We start from the raw sequence: 15,830 nt of genomic DNA, 5'->3' as shown, positions 1-15,830 counted from the left end.
GGCAGCTTTGCGCACCCTCTCGTGGTCAGCAGGACTCATTGCAGGACGCTCCTCCAGGCTCTACTGCACAAACAAGGGAAACAAACCTGGCTTGAGAGACATTCACTCTCAAGGACATTCTTCGGAGAGGTTGCACAGGAGTCCCAGGACTGAAACACTACACATGTCCTTGGGGTCCGCGTTGGCAGACAAAAGCAGTCTAGAGCCACAGCACAGTACACAGCACACAGCACACTCCCTCCCAGGAAGCCAGCAGCTTTCTTTCTCTTCCTTCCTGCCTGCCTGTATCCCTCTGTTATGTTTGCTTTAAAGCACAGAGGAACAGAGAGTGAGACAGAGCAAACTTTCTTGCATCTGCTGGCTCACTTCCACCAGAGCCAGCTGTGGCAGGGTCAGGACAAGCCCAGGAACCAGGAGCTTCATTCACATGTCATAAAGGTTCACGGGGAACAGGGGCACAACCCCTGCACCATCCTCCACTGCTGTCCCAGGATCATCAGCAGGGAGCCTGATTGCAGGGGAAACAACCAGGACTTGAAGCAGCAGCTATATAGGCCATCTGCCTGGCAGGCTGAGGCTTGACACCCTTGGACACCACACTGAGGCCCTAGAAGACGGGGTTCCTGAGGTGGACCCTCTTGCTGAGGCCCCAACAGAGAGTGAGGGTCAGGTAATGAGGATCTCTCTCGATGAGGTCCCAGCAGAGGGGTTCCGAGGGGGACCCTCTCGCTGAGGCCACAGTAGGGAGAGAGGAGGGGTCCGAGAGGAACACTCTCGCTGAGGCTCCAGCAGAGGGGGTCCCGAGGGGGACCCTCCCGCTGAGGCATCCACAGAGAGGGAAGGGGGCTCGGGGGGCACTCTTGCTGAGGCCGCAGCAGAGGGGGTCCGAGTGGTACCTTCTCGCCTAGGCCCCAGCAGAAAGGTTAGATGGCTCCAGGTGTCCCTGTGGCTGAGGCCACAGCAGAAGGGGTCCCAAGGGGTACCTCTTGCTGAGGCCCCAGCAGCGAGGGAGGGGTCGCCAGCGTTCCACCTGGCTGAGGCCCCAGCAGAGGGTGTCCCGAGGGGGACCCTCTCACTGAGGCCCCAGCAGTGAGGGAACGGTTCGCCGGGGGTTCCTCTCGCTGAGGCCCCAGCAGAGGGGCTCCTGAGATGGACCTTCTCACAGATGCCTCAGGAGATAGGGAGGGAAGGGGGGGGCAAAGGGTCCCTCTCACTGAGGTCCAAGCAGAAGGGCTCCCGAGGGGGACACTTTCACTGAGGCCCCAGCAGGGTTAGACAGAGAGTGGGCAGCCGAGGGTCCCTCTCTCTGAGGCCCCAGGAGAGGAGAGAGAGAGAGAGCGAGGGGTGCCAATGGTCCCTCTCACTGAAGCCCCAAGAGAGATTGGGGGTCCCGAGGAGGACCCTCTCGCTGAGGCCCTAGCAGAAACAGACAGACAGATAGAGGGGGACGAGGTTCCCTCTCGCCAAGGCCCCAGTAGAATGGGTTCAGAGTGGGACCCTCTTGCTGAGGCACCAGCAGCTTGAGGGTCCCTCTTGCTGAGGCTTCAGCTGAGGGGGTCCCAATGGGGACCCTCTCGCTTAGGTCCCAGCAGAGATGTGCGGTCCGAGGGGGACTCTCCCACTGTGGCCCCAGCAGGGGAGGTCCCAAGGTGGACAATCTCGCTGAGGCCCTAGTAGAGGGGGTCCCGAGTGTTCTCTTTTGCTAAGGCCCAGCAGCGAGGGAGGAGTCGCCAGAGGTCCCTTTCGCTTTGGCCACAGCAGAGGGGGTCCCTAGGGGATCCTTCGCTGAGGCCCCAGCAGAGAGAGGGGGCCGAGTGTCCCACTCCCTGAGGCCCCAGCAGAGAGAAGGGGGTCCAAGTGCTGACTTCTTTCAGAGGCCCAACAGAAGAGAGAGGAGGGTGCCAAGGGTCCCTCTAGCTGAGGAACCAGCAGAGGGGGTCCGAGGGGGACCTTCTCACTGAGGCCCCGGCAGTGAGGGAGAGGGCTCCGGGGAGCCCTCTCGCTGAGGCCCCAGCAGAGGGTGTCTTGAGGGAGTTCCTCTCGATGAGGCCCCAGCAGAGGGGGTCTAGAGGATGACCCTCTCGTTGAGGCTCCAGCAGAGACGGAGGGGGTCCCAAGGAGGAGCCTCTTCCTGAGGCCCGGGGAGAGGGTGTCCCGACGGGTACCTTCTGGCTGAGGCTCCAGCAGAGAGAGAGGGAGTGTCTAAGGTGCACCCTCTCACTGAGGCCCCAGCAGAGATGGAGGGGTGCTTGGTGGTCTGTGTCACTGAGGCCCCAGCAGCTAGGGAGGGGGTTCCGGTGGTCCCTCTTACATAGGCCGCAGCAGACGGGGTCCCGAGGGGGACCCTCTCTCAGGTTCTGGCTCAGAGGGTCCCTCTCGCTGAGGCCCCATCAGAGAGAGAGAGAAAGGGGGCGGTTGTGAGTCCCTCTCGCTGAGGCCCCAGCAGAGAGAGAGGTGGGGTACAAGTGGCACCCTCGCGCTGAGTTCCCACCAGAGAACAGAGAGAGAGGGCAGCAAATGGTCCCTCTCCCTGAAGCCCCCACAGAGGGAGTCCCGAGGGGAACCTCTTGCTGAGGCCCCAGCAGAGAGAGAAACAGAGAGAGAGAAAGGAGGGCCGAGGGTCCCTCTCACTGAGACCGTAGCAGAAAGAAAGGGGGGTTCGGTGTTCCTTCACTCTAAGATCCCAGCATCGAGGGAGTGGGGCTGCGGCTGTCCCTCTCGCTGAGGCCCCAGCAGAGGGGGTCCCAAGCGTGACCCTCTCGTTGAGTCCCCAGCAGCGAGGATGCAGTTCCGAGGGGGACCCTCTCGCTGAGGCCCCAGCAGAGTGGGTGCCGAGGGGATCGGCTGTTGCAGCTCACTTGGAGGGTGAATCGTCGGACGGAACATCTTCCTCACTGTCTCTCCTCCTCTCTGTATCTCGGACTTTGGAATGAAAAAAAATAAAAGTCCATGAAGCCCTCTTGATAGCTCATCAGGGAGATGCTCCACTTGCCAAAGAACGCCCAGAGCCTGCATCTCAGGGTGCTCTGCAAGGAATGGGTGTGGCGGTAAGGTTTCCCAGGACCTCATCTGGCACAGTACAACCCCAGTGGGCTGGTATGTAACACCAGCTCACAGAGGTCCTGTGGGACGCAGGTGCGGGACTCCAGCTCTCAGGGCCTCCAGGATGCTGGTGTTGGACTCCAGCTCCCTGAGGGCCTGTGGGCATGCTGACATAGGACACCACCTCCCAGGGTTTTTTAAGTGCCTTGTTCTTAAAGGCACCCTGACACTTCCTATCACAGAGGCCCGAACTGATGCTAGGCCCCAAGCGTCCTCCACCCCTCCCGGGCTTTGGTATGTGGGCTGTTCGGCTTTGGAGCCCTGATCTTTCAACAAAACGTGTACCAGAATACTGTCTGTGACCCCCACCTCACCCTAGGATGGCTCGGGTTGGACTGTCTAGAGCTCAGAAGGCCTGAGGCCACCACGGGTAGAAAGGGCAGCTTGGGGCCTGGCACCGTAGCCTAGCAACTCAAGTCCTCACCTTGAATGAGCCGGGATCCCATATGGGCACCGGTTTTAATCCCGGCTTCTCCACTTCCCAAGCAGATCCCTGCTTGTGGCCTGGGAAAGCAGTCGAGGACGGCCCAAAGCTTTGGAAACTTGCACCCACATGGGAGACCCAGAAGAGGCTCCAGGTTCCTGGCTTTGGATTGGCGTGCACCAGCCATTGTGTCTCACTTGGGGAGTGACTCATCGGACGGAAGATTTTCTTCTCTGTCTCTCCTCCTCTCTGTATATCTGACTTTGGAATAAAATAAATAAACCTGTAAAAAAAAAAAACAAAAGGAAGAGAAAAGAAAAGAAAAAAAGAAAAGAAAGAATGGCGGCTTTGGGCGCCCTCTCGTGGCCATCAGCACTCAGTGCGGGATGCTCATCCAAGGCTCTCCAGCATGGATGAAGGTCCTCTGCTGCTGGACCCCAGCAGGGAGGAGCGTCCTCTGCTGGCAGACCCAAAAAGAGAGGAGGGTCCTCTACTGCCGGACGCCAGCATAGAGAAGGGTCCTCGGATGTTGGACCCCAACAGAGAGGATGGTCATCTGGTGCTGGATCCTAGCAGAGAAGAAGGTCCTCTGGTGCTGGACCTCAGCAGAGAGGAGGGTGCTCCGCTTCTGGACCCCAGCAGAGAGGAGTTTCCTCTGCTGCTGGACCACAGCAGAAGACAAGGCTCCTCTGGTGCTGCACTACAGCAGAGAGGAGGGTCCTCTGCTGCTGAACCCAAAAGCAGAGGAAGGTCCTCTGCTACGGGACTCCAGCCGAGAGGAGGGTCCTCTTCTGCTTCCTTTCTGCTGGACCCCAGCAGAGAGATGGGACCTCTCGTGCTAGACACCAGCAGAGAGGATGGTTCTCTGCTGCTTCCTCTTTGCTTGCGTCATGCAGAGGAAGAGTGTCCTCTGCTGTCAGACGCAGCAGCAGTGTAGGGCCCTCTACTGCCGGACCCAGACAGAGAGGAGGATTTTCTGCTGATCCACCCCAGCAGAAACAAGGCACCTCTGGTGGTATACTCCAACAGAGAGGGGTGTCCTCTGGTGCCGGGCCTAAGATCATAGAGGGTTCTGTTTTGCTGGACCCAAGCAGCAGAGGGGGACATTTTGTGCCTGACACCAAGAGCAGAGGAAGGTTCTCTGCTGCCGGACTGCAGCAGCGAAGAGTGTCCTCTGCTGCCGGACAGCAGCAGGGAGTAGGGTCCTCTGCTGCCGGAACCCAGCAGAAGGAGGGTCCTCTGCTGCCAGACCCCAGCAGCAGAGGGGGGTCCTCTGGTACCAGAAAACAGCAGAAGAGGAGGGTCCTCTGGTACCGGACTCCAAGAGCATAGGAGGTTCCTCTGCTGCCGGACCACAGCAGGGAGGAGGGTCCTTTTCTTCTGGATACAGGCAGGGAAGAGGATTGCTGCCAAACCCCAACAGCAGAGGAGGATCCTCTGGTGCCGGACCAGAGCAGTAGTTGAGAGTCCTCTTCTGCCGGAACACAGCAGGGAGGAGGGTCCTCTGCTGCAGGACGCCAGTAGAAGAGTAGGGTCCTCTGCTGTGTCTTCTCTTTGGGGTCCAGTAGGGAATGAGGGTCCTCTGCAACTTCCCCTATGCTGTGGTCCAGCAGCAGATGATGGTCCTCTGCTGCAGGGGTCCAGCAGGAGAGGAGGGTCATTTGCAGCTTCCTAACAGCTGGGGTCCAGCAGCAGAGGCAGGTCCTCTGCTGCCTGACCCAAGCAGCAGAAGACGGTCCACTTGTGCTGGATCCCAGCAGAGTAGAGGGTCCTCTGGTGCTGAACCCCAGCAGGAGAGGAGAGTCCTCGGGTACCGGACCCTAGCAGCACAAGTGGTTCCTCTGGTGCCGGACCCCAGAAGCAGAGGGTGGTTCTCTGTTGCTGGACCTCAGCACAAAGGGGAGTCCTCTGGTACTGGACCCCAGCAGCAGTGGAGGGTCCTCTGCTGCCGTACCCAAGCAGGAGAGGATTGTTCTCTGCTGTAGGACCCCAGCAGCAAAGCAGTGTCCTCTGCTGCAAGACCCAAAAGAGGAGGGTCATCTGCTGTTGGACCCAGCAGAGAGGAGTTTCCTCTGCTCCTGGACCGCAGCAGAAGAGGATGGTCCTCTGCTGCATCCTCTCTTTGCGGTCCAGTAGTGGACGATGTTCCTCTGCAACTTCCTCTCTTCTGTGGTTCAGATTCAGAGGAGTGTCCTCTGCTGCAGGGGTTTTGGTACCAGAGGTCCGTCCTCTGTTGCTGACATCCAACAGTAATGGACCTTCCTCCCTGCTGGGGTCTGCCAGCAGAAGAGCCTGCTCCCTTTTGGGGTCTGACCGCACCACAGAACTCCCCTCTCTACTGTGTCCAGTAACAGAGGAGCCTCCTCTTTGCTGCCAGACCCAAACAGCATAAGGGGGTTCTCTGCTGCCGGACTCCAGTAGAGAGGACTTCCTCTGCTGCCAGACATCAGGAGAGAGGAGGATCCTCTGCTGCCGGACCACAGCAGAGAGGAGGATCCTCTGTTGCTGGAACCCAGCAGAAGAGGAGGGTCCTCTGCTGCAGGATGCCAGTAGAAGAGTAGGATCCTCTGCGTGTCCTCTCTTTGGGGTCCAGTAGGAAACAAGGTTCCTCTGCAACTTCCCCTCTGCTGTAGTCCAGCAGCAGAGGTGGGACCTCTGCTGCAGGGGTCCAGCAGAAGAGGAGGGTCCTTTGCTGCTACCTCTCAACTGGGGCTACAGCAGCAGAGGAGGGTCCTCTGCTGCCACACCCCAGCAGCAGAAGGCGGTAATCTGGTGCTGGACCCCAGCAGAGTGGAGGGTCCTCTGCCGCTGGACCCCAGCAGGATAAGAGAGTACTTGGGTACCGCACCACAGCAGAACAAGGTGTTCCTCTGGTGCCGGACCCTAGCAGCAGAGGGGAGTTCTCTGCTGCAGGAACCCAGCAGAAGGAGTGTTCTCCGCTGCCAGACCCCAGGAGCATACGGAGGTCCTCTGGTGCTGGATCCCATCAGCAGAGGGGGATCTTCTGGTGCCGGACGCCAGCAGCAGAGGAGGGTCCTCTGGTGCTAGACCCCAGCAGAGAGGGGTGTCCTCTGGTTTCAGACAACAGCAGCAGTGGTGGATGCTCTGCTGCTGTACACCGCAGAGAGGGTGGTCCTCTGCCACCAGACCCCACCTTGGAGGAGGAACCTCTGCTTCCGGAACCCAGCAGGGAGTAGGGTCTTCTGGTGCCAGACCCCAGCAGCAGAGGATGTCCGCTGGTGCCGGACCCAGCAGGAGAAGAGGGTCCTCTGCTGACGGACCCCAGCAGGGAGGAGAGTCCTCTGCTGCAGGAAACCAGCAGAAACAGGGTCCTCATCTGTCGGATCCCAGCCGAAGATTAGGGTTCTGTGCTTTGTCCTCTCTTTGGGGTCCAGCAGGAGATGAGTGTCCTCTGCAACTTCCTCTCTGCTGTGGTCCCGTAGCAGAGGAGACTCCTCTAGCCTGGGGTTCAGCAGCTGAGAACCCTCCTCTCTGCTGTGTCAGGCAGATGACGCTGCTCTGCTGCTGGGTTCTGACAGCAGGAGAGGAGGGTCCTCTGCTGTTGGAACAGGAAAGAAGAGGAGGGTCCTCTGCTTCAGGACTCCAGCTGAGAGGAGCATCCTGGTGCTTCCTTTCTGCTGCACCCCAGCAGAGATAAGGGTCCTCTCATGCTAGACACCAGCAGAGAGGATGGTCTTCTGCTGCTTCCTCTCAGCTGGGGTGCAGCAGAAGAGTAGGGTCATCTGCTGTTGGACGCAGAAGCAGTGGAGGGTCTTTTAAAGCCGGGCCGCAGCAGAGAGGAGGGTATTCTGCTGCTCCACCCCAGCAGAGAGGGGTGTCCTCTGGTGCCCGACCCAAGGAGCAGAGGGGGTTCTCTTTTGCTGGACCTCAGCTGAGAAAGGGATCCTCTGGTCCCTGACCCCAAGAGCAGAAGAAGGTCCTCTGCTGCAGGACCCCAGCAGAGAGGAGGGTCCACTGGTGCTGTCGGACCCCAGCAGGGAGGAGGTTCCTTTGCTGCCGGAACCCAGCAGAAGGAGGGTCCTCTGCTGCCAGATCGCAGCAGCAGAGGAGAGTCATGTGGGACCGGACACCAGCATGAGAGGGGGTCGTCTGGTGCCGGACCAGAGCAGTAGAGGGGTGTCCTCTTGTGCCGGACCCCACCAACAGAGCAGGGTCTTCTGCAGCCGGACCACAGCAGAGAGGAGGGTTCTCTCATTCCGGACTTCAGCAGGGACAATGGTCCTCTGCTGCCGGACCCCAGCAGCAGGGGAGGGTCATCTGGTACCACACCCGAGCAGCAGATGAGGGTCCTCTGCTGCCATATCCCTGCAGGGAGGAGGGTCCTCTGCTACCAGAACACAGCAGAAGGAAGGTCCTCTGCTGCCATACCCCAGCTACAGAGGCGGGTCCTCTGGTGGCAGACCCCAACAGCTGAGGGGGGTCCTCTGGTGCCTGACCACAGCAGCAGAGGGAGGACCTCCACTCCCAGACACCAGCACAAGAGGGGGGTCAACTGCTGCCAGACCCAGTAGCAGTGGTGGGTCCTTTGGTGTTGGACCTCAAGAGTAGAGGGGGTTCTCTGCTGCCGGACACCAGCAGGAGAGGAGGGTCGTCTCATACTAGACACCAGCAGAGGGAATGGTCTGCTGCTTCCGCTCAGCTGGGGTTCAGCAGAAGAGAAGGGTCCTCTGCTGTAGGATGCAGCAGCAGTGCAGGGTCTTCTAATGCAGGGCCCAGCAGAGAGGAGGGTATTCTGCTGCTCCACCCCTGCAGAGAGGAGGGTCCTCTGGTGCTGGACCCAGCAGAGAGGGGTGTCCTCTGGTGCCCGACCCAAGGAGCAGAGGGGGTTCTCTTTTGCTGGACCCCAGCAGAGAGGGGGATCCTCTGGTGCCTGACCCCAAGAGGAGAGGAGGGTCCTCTGCTGCCAGACCCAGCAGCAGAGGCAGGTCCTTTGCTGCCAGACCCAGTAGCAGAGGCGGGAACTCTGGTGTCGGACTCCAGCAGCAGAAGGCGGTCCTCTGCTGCCGGACCCCAGCAACAGAAGGCGGTTCTCTGCTGCTGGTGTCCGGCAGGAGAGGAGAGTCCTTGGGTACCGGACCACAGCAGCACAAGTGGTACCTCTGGTGCCAGTCCCCAGCAGCAGAGGGGGATCCTCTGGTGCTGGAACTGAGAAGCAGTGAGGGGTCCTCTGGTTGCAGAAACAGCAGCAGAGGGAGGACCTCTGCTTCCGGACTCCAGCAGCAGAGGGGGGTCCTCTGCTGCAGGAACCCAGCAGAAAGAGGGTTCTCTGCTGTCGGCCATCAGGAGCATAGGGGAGTCCTCTGGTGCTGGACCCCATCAACAGAGGGGGGTCTTCTGTTGCCAGACACTAGCAGCAGAGGAGGGACTTCTGCTGCCAAACACCAGTAGAAGAGGGTCACCTGCTGTTTCCTCTCTTTGGGGCCCAGTCTGGGACGAGGGTCCTCTTCAACTTCCTCTGTGCTGTGGTCCAGCAGTAGAAGAGGGTGCTCTGATTCAGGAGTCCAGTAGAAGAGGAGGGTCCTCTGCTGCTTCCTCTCTGCTGGATTCTAATATAGATGAGGATCCTCTGGTGCTGAACCCCAGTAGAAGAGTAGGGTCCTCTGCAGTGTCCTCTCTTTGGGGTCCAGTAGGCAATGAGGGTCCTCTGCAACTTCCCCTCTGCTGTCGTCCAGCAGCAGAGGACGGTCCTCTGCTGCAAGAGTCCAGCAGAGGAGGGTCGTTTGCTGCTACCTCTCCGCTGGGGTCCAGCAGCAGAGGAGGGTCCTCTGCTGCTGGACCCCAGAAGCAGAAGGCAGTCCTCTGGTACTGGACCCCACCAGCAGGGGCATTCCTCTGCTGCCGGACCACAGCAGAAATTGAGGGTCCTAGATTTCCGGACCCCAGCAAAGAGGATCATCCTCTGATGCCAGAACTTTGCAGAAGAAGGTGGTCCTCTGCTGCAGGACGTCAGTAGAAGAGGAGGATCCTTGCTGCTTCCTCTCTGCTGGGATCCAATAAATAGGCGGGTCCTCAGGTACTGGACCCCAGGAGAGAGGAGGGTCCTCTGCTGTCTGACCCCAGCAGGGAGGAGGTTCTCTGCCAAACAACAGCACAGAGGATAGTCCTCTGGTGCCAGACCGCTGCAGACAGGAGGGTCCTCTGCTACTGGAGCCAGCAGAAGAGGTGGGTACTCTGTTGTAGGACACCAGTAGAAGAGGAATGTCCTCTGCTGCGTCCTCTCTTTGGGGTCCAGCAGTAGAGGATGATCCTCTGCTGCAGGGGTGCAGGGTCCTCTGCTGCCAAACCCCAGTAGCAGAGGGGGTGTTGGAACCCAATATATAGGGGTGTCCTCTGCTGCTTCCTCTCTGCTGAGGTTCAACAGAGGAGGACCTCTGCTACCGGACCCCAGCTGCTTAGGAGGGTCTTCTGGTGCCGGACCCCAGCAGAAGGGGGGTGTTCTCTGCTGCCGCACCCCTTAGCAGAGGAAGGTCCTATGCTGCCAGACCACAGCAGAGGAGTTTCCTCTACTGCCGGACCCCAGCAGAGAGGAGTCTTCTGATGCCAGACCCGAGCAGCACAGGAGGTTCCTCTGATGCTGGAATAGAAGCAAACGAGGGTCATCGGCTGTTGGACCCCAGATGGCAGGAAGGTCCTCTGATGTATGAACCCAGCAGCAGAGCAGCGTCCTCTGCTGCTGGACCCCAGGAGTAAGGAGGGTCCCTGCTGCTCGACCCCAGCAGAGACTAGGGTACTCTGGTTTCGGACCTCAGCAGAGAGAGGTGTCCTCTGGTGTTGGACCCCAGCAGCAGAGGATGGTCCTGTTCTGCGGTACCCGAGCCGGGAGGAGGGTCCTCTGCTGCCGTACCATAGCAAGGAGGAAGGACCTTTGTGGCCAGACCCCAGCAGCAGAGTTGGGTCCTCTGGTGCCCGACACGAGCAACCTAGTAGGGTCTTCTGGTGCAGGACCTCAGAAGGGAGAAAGGTCCTCTGCTGCCAGACCACAGCAGCAGAGAGGGGTACTCTGGTTCTGGATCCTACCAGCAGAGTGGGTGTCCTCTGCTGCCAGACCACAGCAGCAGAGGGGGGTCCTCTGGTGCTGGAACCCAGCAATAGAGGGGGGTACTCTGCTGCCAGACAACAGAAGCATAGGGGGATCCTATGGTTCCAGAACCCAGCAAAAAAGGGGAGTCCTCTCCTGCTGGACCCCAACAGCTGAGGAGTGTCCGCTGGTACCAGACCCCAGCAGAGAGAAGGGTCCTCTGCTGCCAGATGCCCTCACAAGATTAGATCCTCTGCTGCGTCCTTTGTTTGGGATCCAGTATGGGACGAGGGCTTTTTGCAACTTCCTCTCTGCTCTGGTCCAGCAGCAAAGGAAGGCCTCTGCTGCAAGGGTGCAGCAGCAGAAAATAGTCCTCTACTGTGGGACCCCAGCAGCAGAGCAGCATCCTCTGCTGCCAGACCACAGCAGCAGAAGGGGATCCGCTGCTGTTGGATACCAGCAGCAGAAGCTAGTCTTCTGCTGATGGACCCCAGCAACAGAGGGGGTTCCTACAGTACCGGATGCCAGCAGATTAGGGGGGTCATCTGGTACCGGATGCCAGCAGAGAGGAAGGTCCTCTGGTGCCAGACGCCAGCGGTAGAGGAGTGTCCTCTGGGCCCTGACCCCAGCAGCAGGGAGGTGGGTCCTCTGGTGTGGAACTCCAGGAGTGGAAGAGGATCCTCTGGTGCAGGACCCCAGCAGTGAGGAGGGTCCTTTGCTCCCAGACCTCAGCAAAGAAGAGGGTGCTCTGGTGCCAAACATCAGCAGAGAGTAGGGTCCTCTGCTGCTGTATCCCAGCAAAGAATAGGGTCATTTGCTGCCAGACTCCAGCAGACAGGAGGGACCCTGCTGCTAGACCCAAGTCCATCAGGGAAGAGTGTCCTCTGGTGCTGGACCCTAGTAGGAGAGGAGGCTCCTATGCTCCCTGACCCTAACACTGAGGAGGGACCTCTGCTGCCAGACCCCAGCAGAACAGGAGTGTCCTCTACTGCTTCCTCTCTTTGATGCCCACCCGGAGAGGAGTGTCCTCTGCAGCTTCCTCTCTGCTGGGGTATAGCAGAGAGGAGAGTCCACTGGTGCCGGACCCCAGCAGAAGAGGAGTGTATTCTCCTGCGTCCTCTCCCTGGGGTGCAGCATGAGGGGAGGGGACTCCGCAACTTCTTCTCTGCTGTGGTCTAGTAGCAGGGGAGAACCTCTTTGCAGGGGTCCCGGAGAAGAGGAGGGTCGTCTGCTGTTGGGCCCCGGAAGGCAGGAGGTTCCCCTGCTGCCATACCCCAGCAGGGAGGAAAATCCTCTGCTGCCCCCATCAGCAGCAGAGGAGGATAATCTGGTGCCAGAACCCAGGAGCAGAGGAGTGTCCTCTGCTTCCAGACCCCAGCATGGAGGAGGGTCCTCTGCAGCCAGAACCCAGCAGAGAGGAGGATGCTTTGCTACCAGAACCCAGCATCTGAGGGGGGTCCACTTGTGCTGGACCCCAGCAGCAGAGGAGTGTCATCTGCTTCCAGACCCCAGCATGGAGGAGGGTCCTCTGCTGCCGGAACCCAGTTGAGGGGAGGGTCCTCTGCTGCCTGACCCCAGCAGGGAGGAGTCCTCTGCTGCCGGACCCCAACAGGGAGGAGTCCTCTGCTGCCGGACACCAGCACAGAGCAGGGTTCTCTGCTTCATCCTCCCTTTGGGGTTCAGCAGGAGACGAGGATACTCTGCATCTTCCTTTCTGCTGAGGTCCAGCTGCAGAGGAGGGTCCTCTGCGGCTGGACCACAGCATGGAGGAGGTTTCTATGCTTCTTTCTCTTTGCTCCAGCACAACACTGTGGAAGTTCCTCTGCTGCCAAACAACAACAGGTTGGAGGGTCCTCTGCTGCCAGACCCCAGCAGAACAGGAGATTCCTCTGCTGCTTTCTCTCTTTGCTGTTCAGCAAGAGAAGAGGGTCCTCTGCTGCTTCCTCTCTGCTGGGGTCCATCAGCAGACGAAAGTCCTCTGCTGCTGAAATCCAGAAGGAGAGGAGGGTCCTCTGCTGCCAGACTCCCGCAGAGTGGAGATTCCTCTATTGCTTCCTCTCTGCTGGAAACTAGCAGAGACAAGTGTCCTGTCGTGCTAGACCCCAGCAGAAAAAAGGGTCCTCTGCTGATGGACCAAAGCAGCTGAGGAGGCTCCATTGTTGCCAGACACCAACAGCAGAGGAGGGTCCTTCTGTTCCGCACCGAAGCAGCATAGGATGGTCCTCTGCTGACGGACATCACCAGCAGAGGAGGGTACTCTGGTGCCAGAACCCAGCAGCAAGGACGGTCTTCTTCTACCGGACCCCAGAAGCAGAGTAGGTAATATGGTTCCGGACACCAGCTGCAGAGGAGGGTCCTCTGCGGCTGCTGGACCCCAGCAGCAGAAGGCAGTCCTCTGAGGCTTCCTCTCTGCTGCGGTCCAGCTGCAGAGGATGGTCCTTTGGTGCTGGACCACAGCAGAGAGGAAGGACCTCTGATGCTTCCTCTCTGCTGGTGTCCAGCAGCAGGGATGAGCGTCCTCTGTTGTTGGACTCTCAGGGATTAGGCCCCTCTGCTGCAGCACCCAAGCAGGGTGGAGGGTCCTCTGCTGCCGATCCCCAGCAGGGAGGAGGGTCCTCTGCTGCCGATCCCCAGCAGGGAGGATGGTCCTCTGCTGCTGAACCCCAGCAGGGAGGATTTTCCTCTGCTTCCTGATTCTGGAAAGTTTTCTGGGTACCTCATCTGCGAACCATCAGTGCTAGTCAGCTGGTGTGTAATTCCAGTCTCAGAGCGTCCATGGGCACGCTGACATGGGACCCCAGATTCCACTGGGATTGGGGAATGCTGAATTAGGATCGAGGTCCAAGAGGGCTCGTGGGTACACAGACATGGGACCCGAGGTCTCACGGGGCCCATGGGCACACTGATGTGGGACTCCAGCTCCCAGAGGGTCCGTGTGCACACTCACATGAGATTCCAGCTCCCATAGGGCTCGTGGGCTTTCTGACTGGGACTCCACATCGCTCAGGGCCCCTGGGGACCGTGACGTGGAACTCCAGCTTCTAGTTCTCCCTGTGCCCTAGGTTGTACCTTGCTGGTGAAAACAGACAGCCACTTCCTAGCAAGAGGCCTGGCCTGATGCAAGGCTACAACCGTCCTCCACCCCCTCCTGATCCTTCATATGCGGGCTGTTCGGCCTTGGAGCCCAATCTTCAAGGGACACATATAAAGGAATTCTGTCCAGGATTCCCACCTGACACTAGGATGGCTGGGGCTGGACCTTCTACTGCTTAAAATGCCTCAGCCAACCAGGGGGAAAAGGGCAGCTTATGCGTCCTCCCATGGCCAGCAGGACTCACTGCAGGACGCTCCTCCAGGCTCTCCTGCACAAACAAGGGAAACAAACCCAGCCTAAGAGACATTCACTCTCAAGGACACGCTTTGGAGAGGTTGCACAGAGGTCCCAGGACAGAAGCCATACGCATACCCTTGGGGTCTGCATTGGCAGACAAAAGCAGTCTTCAGTCACAGCACAGCACACAGCACACAGCACACTCCCTGCCAGAAGGCCAATAGCAATCTCTCTCTTCCTACCTTCTTGCCTGCCTGCCTGAATCTGTCCTGTTTGCTTGGAGCACACAGGAACAGAGAGGGAGAGAGAGAGCAATCTTTCATGCATCTACTGCCTCTCTTCCCCAGGGACCACCACCAGAGCTAGATGTGGCTGGGCCAGGACAAGCCCGGGAACCAGGAGCTTCCTCCACATGTCCCACAGGGGCACAGGGCCACAGGGGCACAAGCTCCTGCAGCAACTTCCATTGCTCTCCCAGCACCATCAGCAGGGAGCTGGACTGCAGAGGATGCTGTCGGGTCTTGAAGCAGCACCCATACAGCTGAACTGCACACAAGCCTCACAGGCTGAGGCTTGACACCTTAGGACCCCTCCCCAACCACCAAAACCCGCACCACCCGACAACATCCCTTACCAGTTTCTTCAGCAGCTCCTTCAACAGGCCAGTGAAAGTACCTGTCCCCCTTGCTGGCACAACTTTGGCTGTTCCGTGCTGAGAGAGCAGCGGACATCAACAAGGCATCCAGGCATGCTGCTACTCTACCTCTCCTGGTGAGAAAGCCTCTGTGGAGAATACACGTCAGCTGTTGGGGTTTCTTGGTTCAGGTGGCACATCAGTGGCAGCTGATGGTCCACAGGTGGTCCGCAGCAGGAGAAAGGGTCTTGAATCCAGGATGGTCCTGGAATAGGGTGAAGCATTCCCTGGTGAACAAGAGGGCAATTGCATTTGACAGGGCGCTCTGGGACCAAATTCATGCCTCCAATGCACACTACACATGTTTAATATGATGCCTTGTAGAATGGAATATGGTCCCTGTGATCCCATTCTTGAAGATGGCATGGGAGGCCCTCCCTTTTGCAGGTTTGGTGGCTCCACATCCACCATCCCTGCTAGACAGTGAGAATGCATGTCCAGGGTGCTCTTGCAGCAGCTAAGGCCTGGGACTTCCTATTCCAGATGACTGGTGACCTCTGGTGCTTACTTACCCATCCACCTGCTCCTGGCTTAGGAGCCCACATGCCCAGATTCCACCCAGCTAGGCAGAAGAAGTCCGAGTGGTGTATCACACTAACTGCCACTCCACAAATGCAAAAATGCACAAAGGCCTCTATGCAGCCCATCAGGGAGCTTCACCACTTGCTAAAGAACACCTAGTTCCTGCCCCTAATGGTGCTCTGTGAGGAAAGAGAGTGGTGTAAATGTTTCCAAGGATCTCATCTGCGAAAGACCAGTGCTAGTCAGCTGTTGAGTAACTCCAGGTCCCAGAGGGTCCATGGGCACACTGACGTGGGACACTAGCACACAGAGGGTGCGTGGGCACAATGACCTAGGATTTCAACTCTCAGAGGGACCATGGACAAACTGATGTGAGTCTCCATGTTTCAGAGGGCCCTTGGAGAGACTGATGTGGGACTCCAGCTCCCACAGGGCCTCTGGGTGCCCTGACGTGGAACTCCAGCTCGCAGGTTTCCCCAGTGCCCTGTGATGTTCCTTGCTGGTGAAGGCACACAGCCACCTCCTAGAACAGAGGCCTGGGCTCATGCAAGGACACAGGCATCCTATACACACACCTGGACCTTGGTATGCGGGACCAATATTCTAGCATCCTGTGTCCAGGAACACTGTCCGGGAGCACCAGCTGATGCTAGGATGCCTTGGGCCAGGCCGTCTTGTGCTCAAAAGGCCTGAGCCCACAAGGGGTAGAAAGGCAGCT

Source organism: Ochotona princeps, chromosome 1 (genome assembly GCF_030435755.1).
Source record: "Ochotona princeps isolate mOchPri1 chromosome 1, mOchPri1.hap1, whole genome shotgun sequence".
NCBI lineage: Eukaryota > Metazoa > Chordata > Mammalia > Lagomorpha > Ochotonidae > Ochotona > Ochotona princeps.
The sequence above is the reverse complement of the archived record's forward strand: the minus strand, read 5'-3'. Positions refer to the sequence as shown.